We start from the raw sequence: 10,844 nt of genomic DNA, 5'->3' as shown, positions 1-10,844 counted from the left end.
ATTTTCTTTGTGTCATTATATACAAAATTTTTATAGACTTATTACTGCATTTTGTAAGCAGGTGTGTTTTCTATTTATCGAAGGTATACATTTTCGTAAATACCTATCTTAGAGCCTCCTTATTGATTATGTTGTTATTTCCTCTATAGCCTTATTTATTTGTTTATTTGACTGGCTTGAACGATAAAGGTATGTTAAAATCTCCTCAGGATAGTGTGTTTCTATTTTTCCTTTCATGTCCTATAATTTTCCTCTGTGACTTTTATCCTGTATGAACTGCTGTATTACTTAGTGCATGGATATTCATAGCTCTTTTACGTATACTTTCATTGTGAATTGCAACCTTGAGTGTTAGAAGGTGTAATTTGAAATTTGAAATTTGAAATTTGCTTTTTGTTTGAAATGTACCTTAAATATCCAGATAGTTGCCCCTTTTTTTTGCTTTCATGTATTGGTCTGCATTTGCCCATCTCTTTTATTTTATCTTTTGAATCATTTTATTTTACTTTAGGCTCTTATATACAGCTAAGATTCAGCTTTCTTTTATGAGCCAATTGGAAACTCATTTTCAAATAAGTATAATTTGTCATTTGGAGGTCCTCTCTCATTTTTGTCAGATAACTTTATGATACACTTACTGTGAATTGTGTTATAGTTCGTTACCCTGTATCTTTGTCAGTGCTGTTTCACTGCTATTTTTGTTGGCTTTTTAATTTTCTTTGTTTTGGGGGGCATTTAGAAAGGTTTATATTTTTGTTCTAGCTACTATTTTTTAATCAATAATTTCATATTATTCCTTAGTTCCCTTTTACCTACTATTCAGTTTGTCAATTTTTAATTGTATCATTAGACTTTCACCTTTCCCTATATAAAATTCCAAATTCTTATTCTAGTTTCTCTTTTCTATCTCCCTTTTCTGCCCGCTTTTAGTGGTGTTATTTCTAATTTGTCAAAGCATATAAGATTCGTATACTATTCTTCCAGCTATCTTTGCTCTGTTTTTGGTCTTACTGTACAAATAAATATATTCAATTCTTAAAAATTTTGCTAATTTTCCTAAAGATCTATTGATTTCATGAAAGTTATTTTTAGTGGATTCCATATGAAGGACTTGTAGGTATAATTTTTCCATAAATTTCTTGCATTTGTGCATGTTTAGATCAGTTTTGTTGTAGTCTTAATAATGAAGGACGTTTGGCTGAGTATAAAACAATAGTCTCATAATATTGTTCCTTGGGGTTCTTAAAAATGGTGCTCCACTGTTGTCTTGCTCTAACAGATAGATAACTTAAAGTTACAGTAGACTTTAAAGTTATAGGTTATATGTTAATTTTATCTCAATGAAGTTTGGAGAAAAAACAAACAAATTCAGGGTAGCATCAGACTTCTCCACATCAACACACAGAGCAAGACAATAGAAATGTACTATGTTTGATTTGATACACTTACATATTGCAGTATGATTACCACTGTACTGTTATCTAACAACTCCATCAGATCATATAATTACCATTTCTATTTTGTGGTGAGAACATTTAAATCTTAGCAATTATCAAGTACATAGTATGATATCATTATATGGCATCTATGTTTTATGTATATTATATGGAATATGGACATATATACAATCCATCATTTATACACTCACAAACACACATACACACATACAATTTAGTTATCCATGTATCTATGGACAGGCACTTAGACTGTTTCCAAATATTGGAAATAATGCTGCAAAAACACGGGAGTGCCGATGTCTCTTTGATAACCTGTTTTTAGTTTCCTTTGGATATATAACCAGAAGTGGGATTGCTGGATCATAAGGTAGTTTTCTTTTTTATTTTCTGAGTAAACTCCAGACTGTTTTTCATAGTGGCTATGCTAATTTATATTCCCAATAGGGCACTAGGGTTCCTTTTTCCCCCCACATCCTTACCAACACTTGTTATTTGCTTTTTGATGATAGCCATTCTAACAGGTATGAGGTGACATCTCACTGTGTTTGGCATTTCACGGAGGATCGATGATGTTGAGCATCTTTTCATGTACCTCTTGGCCATTTGTATGTCTATTATTCAGTTCCTTTGCTCATTTTGAATCAGATTGCTTGTTTTTTTTTTGTATGAATTCTTTATATATTTTTGATATTAACTCCTTATCAATTTGCAAATGTTTTGTCCCATTCTGTAGGTTGGGTTTTCATTTTGTCGATGCTTTCCTTTGCTGAACATAATCCTTTTAGTTTGATGTAGCTCCATTTACTTCTTTCTGCTTTGTTGCTTATCTTTTTTGGTGTCATATCCAAAAAATCATGGCCAATACCTGTGACAAGGAGATTTTCCCCCCGTTTTCTACTCAGAGTTTTACATTTTCAGGTTTACCTGAAATCTTTGATCCATTTCAAGTCAATTTTTGTGAATTGTGTAAAACAGAGGTCCAATTTCATATTTATACATGTGCTTATCTAGTTTCCCCAACAATTGGTGAAGAGACTTTCCTTTTCCCATTGAGTATTCCTGGCTCTCTTACCAAATATTAGGTGACTGCATAAGCAGGGTTTTATTTCTGAACTCTTTGTTCTTTTCTATATGTCTAATTTTTCTGCCAGTATCATATTGTGATTGTTATAGGTTTGTAGTATAGTTAGAAATCTGTTGTAATTTTGATAGGGATTGCACTGAATCTACAGATAGCTTTGGGTAGTATGGACATTTTAACAATATTCATTCTTCTTATCCATAAACAAAGAATATCTTTACATTTGTTTGCATCTTTTTCAGTTTCCCTCATCAGAGTTGAAGTTTTTAGTATAGAGATCTTTTGGTTAAATTCCTTGATTAAATTCATTCCTTGGTTAAATTCATTGCTAAGTATTTTATAGTTTTGATGCTATTCTAAATGAAACTATTTATTTATTTTCAGATATGTCATTGTAGTGTTTGGAGTATAACTGATTTCTGTATATTGATATTATATCCTGCAGCTTTACTGAATTTGTTGATTAGTTTTGACAGTTCTTTGGTTGAGGCTTTAGGATTTTTTTCAGTATAAGATCATGTCACGTAGAAATACAGACACATTTCTTTTCTTAATTTGGATGCTTTTTATTTCTTTATGTTGCCTGATTGGTCTAGGTAGGATTTCCAGTACTATTTTGAATAGGAGTGGTGACAGTGGGCAATTTTGACTTGTACCTGATCTTAAAAGAAAAGGTTTCAGTCTTTCTCTGTGAAATATGGTGTTAGCTCTGGGCTTGTCATATACTGCTAAGGTAGTAGCAAGGAGGGTGGTGACCAAAGGGGTCAGAATTTACATAAATTTGGAAGATTAAGCTGACAGGTTTTGCTGACAGACTTTGGTTTGAGGTGTACAAGAAAGACAAAAAAAAGAGGGAAGGACAATTCCAAGCTACTTTGGCTTTGCCTGTAGAAGGATGAAGTTGCCATTTACTGAGCTAGGAGAAGTATGAATAGAGCAGGTTTAAGTTCAGAAACTAGTAGTTTGGTTTTGTTGTTGTTAGATTTAAACATCCACATGTACATGCCGGTTAAGCAGTTGGATATAAGATTCTGAGATTTGGGGGAAAAGGTTAGGAATGGAGATGGAAATTGACAGTTTTCTTGGCTTAACAATGGAAGTAAGATAAGTGTTATTAATTATCACAATAGTTACCTGAACTAGAATAATACTGTCTCTACTTTTTTCAATATTTGGACCCCAAACTCATTTTGGAGAATACTCTTTAAGGGAAAGACCCATTCCTTTTGGTTTTGTGTCTCCATCTTCTAAATATATAGCTGATTTCTATTAAATATATCTGGAAATAATAAATACATAGAAAAACTTTGAGTCTACTTACTTAGTAATGTCAATTTTTTTAAAACTGAAAAAATTCTCCAATATTTAGGTGTCATGAGAGATGCAAAGATGCATCAATAGCAGATCCTACTTTTAAGATATTTGTATCATCCCACCATTCATCTGACATGAATTTCATTCCATGGTATGGGATGAATAACTTATTAACCAGGCAGAAACAGATAGTATTCTTTTAGCACATATACAGAGGTTTATGTTTCTCCTTATTCTTTCAGTCATGGATAAGAGATTCAACTTAATGAATCTTAAGGTGTTTTATTAACAATTAAACATGACAACATGTTTGTGGTAATATACTAAAACCATGTCAAAGGAATATGCATTTACAAAAGCTTATGTAATCCAATACTCTCCCACTTCGTAATCACTTTCAAGTTACCTCTCTTACCCCTGCTTTCTTTTCACCATCATAACAACCCAAATCCTTTAATAAACATAGCATTATGGTTAAGAGAATAGACTGAATCAAACCACTTGGCTTCAAACCCTTAGCCTGATTAAATAGCAATTTGTTCATTTGTGACAAGAGTGTAGTTATAGGAATTACCTAATGATACTGGTAAGAACACCAGTGAGAAAATACTTGTAAAACATACTGTCATATACATGATAATTAGTATATATTTTACTAATTATAGTTAGTATTAGTCCAATTTTTTTCTTTAAAAATATACAATTTAGGGGGGCCTGGGTGGCTCAGTCATTAAGCATCTGCCTTCGGCTCAGGGCATGATACTGGAGTTCTGGAATCGAGCCCCATGTCAGGCTCTTCCCATGGGAGCCTGCTTCTTCCTCTCCCACTCCCCCTGCTTGTGTTCCCTCTCTAGCTGGCTATCTCTCTCTCTGTCAAATAAATAAATAAAATATTTTAAAAAATAAATAAAAAATAAAATAAAAATATACAATTTAATTTTACCTATATAGAGGTTTATTTTCTCTTTTTACCTAGTTCAAATTATTTACTACATGTATAATGCTTTAAGAACATACCACTTAGGAGTATAGGCTTCAAACAACTGAGTATCTTATGCCACAAAGGAATTTATAGGAAGAATATCAGGCAGTTCACAGAATCGACAGAAGTTTTTGTGAACCAATGTGGAAATGGGCATGAATCAAGAAAGAACAGACTATTAAGAAGCCTGCCAAGACAAGGTCACAGAAAGAGTTTAAGATGCCATCAAGAACACTTATTAATGGAAAACTGCATCTTTATGTCATTTTTCCAGAATTTAAAGTCCTTGAATTTATATATAACATATATCTATGTTCCATATCACTGGTTCTCAGATTTGGCTGAACAATGGAATCATCTGGGTGGAGGTTGTGTTAAAAATACTGATGTCTCGTGCTTACTTCAGCAGCATAAATACAAAAATTGGAATGATACAGAGAAGATTAGCATGGCCCCTGTGCAAGGATGACATGCAAATGCATGAAGTGTTAAAAAAAGAAATTAACAAAAATACTCATGTCTAAATCTGATTCTCAGAACTTCTCGTTTTATTGGTATAGAATGCAGCCTGGATAATCGGATTGTTTTAAAGCTCCCAAGGTGATTCTATCATACAGCAAAATTTTATATTTAATGGTCCAAGTGGTAGGGTCCATTTGTTGAAGAAACAGATGAAATTCTCAAATGACTCCTACATATATTATGTGTTAGTTAATTGGTTAATAAATTATTTTTCAAAAATAATTCATATTTTTTAGAAAGTTTTAAAATAAAGTATCTTGTGAAAGTTATCCATAATCGCCTATCAAAGATAACTTCCATAAATATTTTCATTTATCTTTTCAGATGGTCCACTTTGTATATGAAGGGTGTGTGTGTGTGTGTACTCGCATATATTCTTATGTCTTTCGGTTCATAGTAGTTGAAGTTTCATAGCTGTTCTCTCTCCAGAAGATAATTTTTCTTTGTTGAATTGTGCCTTCTAAAGAGAAGGCCTCCAAAGGTTAAGGATTAATTCAACTAATGAACTGTGAATATTGGTAAATTGACATTTCAAAGGGCAATGACATGCAATGATGCTCTAAAACTATGTCAGTGAATTAATATTTGAATGTTCGAAAATATCAATTTCCCTAATGCAAAACCACATCAGAATTAACTGGTTTTCCTCATTTGACTCTTCCCTAGTCTCTTTACCTTTATTTTAGACATCATTTGCCTACATGTATTTTCTTCTTCCTTAAGAAATGAAAAGTCCTTTAAAAACCTGTGCTTTATTGGATTTTTTAAATGAACTCTTTTCTAAACTTAAAAAAGCAGATACATACTTTATAGTTTAAAGTACTTCATAATTTATTTAAAAATAATTTAAATCCTGTAATTTTAAAAATGTTGTTTATGTATAAGTAGCCTCATATAGAGTGATTTTATCAGCCTTCTTTAAAACACAACTAAAATCTTAAATCCACAATTAATATTCAGCTGATTTGGATTTTCCACATTTGTAGAGTTTTAATATGTTAGTCTTTGTGCTCTGACTACATAGCCTTAATTTTTAGAGTTAGTTACTTTTTGGGAGATGTTTATCATTAGTTATCTCCTCTTAAAACTTTTGAGTAGTTTGTACAGTAGTTTCGTATCTAATGAAGAAAACAATATATATCATGGGTGTGAGAAGGATAATGTATATTTGAAACATCAGTTAACAAAGCAAGTATAGGCGCTTCCTGTTTATGGTAGGGCAGACATGACTTACTAACAGGAGGCTTATTAGCAGAAGGCACATTAAAGACCACCTCTTTCAACTCCTTATTGACAAATAAGGAAATTAAAACTCAACAAGATAAATTAAACATCTTTATATATTGTTAATAATAAAACAGAACTGCAATCTCAGTTTCTAATTCCCAATTCAATAATATTTCCAATATAATACAGTGACAGCTCTAATTACATTATCAGACATCTATATTTCATCTATTTGTACCACTGGAAGATTTGGGCTATAAAACCAGCTGCAGCCATTAATTTATCAGCAGGCTATTACCTGATCGTTCAAACTTCCACCAAAAAAGATATAAGAGCGAGGAGGAAGGGAAGTATGTTAAGGTGATTGAATATATTGTTGAAGATGCAATCATTTGTACATAGTCTATGCATCTTTCCTGAGATAAATCAGTAGCTAAAGATTTAGTGATCAAAATTTGCAATGTTCTTAGTACCATATGAAAATCATCAGTGTGAATAATGGAATGGTAATGAAGCAGCATTTTTAGGGAATGTATTCACTAGGCGTAGATTCTTCAATTTGTTATCTCGTGGCCACCGGCCTAAAACCACTTTTGGGATAGTACCTAGTGAATTCTGGGTTACGCCATGTAACCAGGTTAAACATGATTAATCAATTCATAGATAATCTCTGTTCTCATGTGTAAATGCTGTTTACCTCAACTTTATTCAAATCTAATTTCCTTCAAAATGTTGTATTACAATCGTTATTGAAAATAACTTTTTAAACCAAAAACATTCAAACTTTGTTTCCATTAAACCATGACTTTCCTTAAAATGAATACTATGATTACAACCCTGTAGTGTAATGTTTATTATGGTTGGATAGAAAATATGAGCCAGCCTAAAATGATCAATTGCAGATCAATTGAAAATGAAGACATTCAGTCCTGAGAATTATAAAAGAGAAAGAAAGATGAAAGCTATCACAAGGTAGGAAAAACAATGTGTTAAAGCCTATTCTATATGGTGCTTTAACTTCCAGATACAAAGTACTAACTGTGGTTGAACATCTGGATCCTGGACTGTTCTGAGCCAAATGTCTGTGTGGTCAAGAGAACTGGATGCCTCTTAATCATGCAGCTGTTTTAGCATTTTATGACAGGAACCAGTGTCTTCTAGCATTGCACCTTCCTTTTTGCCTTCTTTTAATTTTACCACAGACCCACAAGATGATTGATAGAAGCCAAAAGTATCATTTGACTGTCATGCCATGTTCCTCAGTTTTGGCATGAGTGTTTTCAAGATGTGATGAACATCTGCTATAAATCTAGTCTGTATTCACGAGCATTCTCTGGGGGTTTTTGTGTTTTAGTTCAAGAGAACCAAGGTAATAAAATTCAGTTTTCCCATTTGATGTGCAACCAAAATGAAACTCAGTGACAGTAAGCAATCTTCCCAAGTTTACATAGTTAAGTATGGTAACAAGTCTGGGGTGCAAACCTTCAATTTCCTTTCTAAGAAAGGCATCTTCACTTAAAGTATTTTGTATTTATATGATTTTTAATTTGCAATGCATTTTCTCTTCCATTTCTATTTCTTGGCATGGTTCACTCTCTATAGCCATCCGTGTTAATATTTATTCACTTCTGTAGTAATGCTTTTGAAAAGCCCAAAACTTTTTTGTTTGAATATATACATTCAAACAGGGAAATATATGTTTGTGTGTATATTTAGATGACATAAGGGCATAAAAAGAACAACTTTTTCTAGGAATCAACAAATGCTTCTCTGGGAATTCAGTAATGGCAGATGTGTGTTTCTACTTTCTGAGCCAGATATAAAACAATGCACAAGTTGATTGAATTATCTTAGTTTCTTTTTTTCTCCCCTCATGATTAAAAAGCACACATTCATCTTCAACTGGAAGTCATTGACAATTTCTTCAACATTTTGTTTTGGCTTTAATGTTAAAGAATATCAATGACATATCACAATCTTGTGGTGTCAATTTTGAAAGTCACAGTCTTCTGTTTGTGAGTCTATGAAAACTAGGGTTGCATGTGGAATGCAAAATTTCTTTCATCCATAATTAACCTGAAAATATTTATCAACCTATAGCTATACCCAAGACATTGGACTAGGCCTTGGTGAATTTGTCACACATGCATTAAAATCCAATAAACATGCAAAGAAGCTTGAGGTATGCCCTTATATGTTTAGGGGAATTGGACATAAATATATGAAAAGGAGGTAAATATTATGTGATTAATAAGGAAGAGGGGTTTATTGCTATTTAGAGGTATGTAGTGAGCAAGACACAAAGAGTGAGAGAGAGGGAGAGAGAAAGAGAGGAAGGGGAAGAGGGAGGGAGAAAGAGAACAATAGGGAGAAGGGGAGGAGGACAAGGGGAGGGGAGGGAAGGAAAGTGTCCCACGAGGGATTTTTCGTGGGCACTGAACCTGGAGCAGAATAATGAGCAAGAGTGCATTACGTAAAGGTGAGATTTTCAGAAAGGAGGGTTAGTTCAAGCAAAGATGTTAGAATCAGGGAATCTCGAGTTTTATTTGATGCCCAACAGTGACCCATAACACTGAAGTGCATACTGTGTGCTTAAGAGTAGGAACAGTGAGATTTGTATTATGCACAGTTCAGTGCAGGAAACAAAACACACTCTAGCTCTTTCAAGTAGCAAAGTATTTGATGTAGATAAATAAATATGTGTTTACAACGTTACTGAAAGCACTGTTGAAATAGCAGGAATCTTGAATAGGATAAATTTCAAGACCATACCACACAGGAGAGCTGAGATCTGAAAATGCTGCCACCACTGATTCTACTACCCCAGAACTACCTTTTAACCCCTCCAAATTTGGTGAATAGACATTTCATGGTGGAGTGTGTGCTTTGTAATTATCTCTCAGCATTTAGTTTCCATCACTTTGTTTGCCTGCACAACCAGCAACAGCAAGATAACCTTTGCATAATATCTGCATTCTGAATTTCACACATATGCATCTCATCAGTAAAACCTGTTTTGTATCCAGAACAGTAGTTGCAGCGAGTCTAGGAAATTTGGTTTATAGCCTTTCAGCCTCTGCAGTAGAGGAAAGCATCCTGAAAGGCAGATAGAGTAGACGTTGAGTGAGCCAATTCATATCATCTACCCCAGAGCCCTAAGGTAATTGGGAGTTATTTGGCTGAGGGCTTGAATGGCAGACAAAAGATGAAAACTAATACAGTCATTAACGTACACCTAACAGCTGACACCACCACCAGGACACAGCTTAGGGGCTGAAATCCTTGTCTTTTGGCTTATCATTGAATTTAGTCAATGAGAGGTACAAGCAGGAGATTGGATGATGGGAAAATGGAAAAGTTGAGGTGTTTATTCTCTTGGTTCCTTTCTTGCCCTGGCACAGGCTGGTGTTAGGTGTCTTTCTTTATGAGGGACATAACTTCAGTGGAACAACACTTCCTTAAACAGCAGGTCTTACATTATTCTGGCAACCACTCTCTCTCCTTGCATTTAGGAGTAGTGGTTATTTCCAGATGTTGTTCATCTGAGGATACGTGATGATCTATCATACCTAGTTTGACTTCATTTGCCCTGACCACACTTGTGTAACTAGTCCTTTCTCTTCAGTAATCTGGGTTTTTTTTAAAGATTTTATTTATTTATTTATTTATTTATTTGAGAGAGAGAGAGAGCGAGCATGGAGCATGAGCAGGGGGAGGAACAGAGGGGGAGGAAAGAATCTCAAGCAGACTCTTCTATGAGCATGGAGTCCCGTGTAGGGCTCGATCTTGGGACCCATGAGATCATGACCTGAGCCAAAATCAAATGTCAGAGGTTTAACCAAATGAGCCACCCAAGCACCCTGGCATGTTTTAAGTGAGCCATCTTGCTCCTGCCAATGCGTTATGATGTGCCTAATAATATTTCTTATATGTGTCTTTTAATTAAATGCTTATATAACAGGCATGTAACCGAGAAACAGAGTGTAACCTCATTTTCATACCAAGCTGAGGAGTTAGGGACCTGAGTAAGGCAGCATATACTTTCTCCCCCCTTTTTTTTCTCTCAGATATCTTTATGTAGCCTTCTGGATGCCAATCTCCGTCCTCATCACTCACCACATTATGATGATTCATCCCTATGGCCAAAAGATCCATGTTTCAATACCATAAGAACAATGCTGTAATAATACCTGTGGAATATTTGCCAGGCACTTCTAAGGGTTTTATATGTATTAACCCAATTAATCCTTACAACATCCCT

General features: G+C 34.1%; 1 non-coding gene across 1 annotated transcript; it reads left to right on the top strand.

Annotated features, from left to right (window-relative positions):
- Positions 1–5,227: 5,227 nt before the first annotated feature.
- On the top strand, positions 5,228–5,334 carry LOC117796879. The gene has a single exon (XR_004621580.1). It is a non-coding gene; the product is annotated as a U6 spliceosomal RNA (small nuclear RNA).
- Positions 5,335–10,844: the final 5,510 nt, after the last annotated feature.

The sequence above is a fragment of the Ailuropoda melanoleuca genome, chromosome 16, assembly GCF_002007445.2.
Source record: "Ailuropoda melanoleuca isolate Jingjing chromosome 16, ASM200744v2, whole genome shotgun sequence".
In the NCBI taxonomy this organism is placed as follows: domain Eukaryota; kingdom Metazoa; phylum Chordata; class Mammalia; order Carnivora; family Ursidae; genus Ailuropoda; species Ailuropoda melanoleuca.
This window is presented reverse-complemented; position numbering and strand designations above follow the sequence as displayed.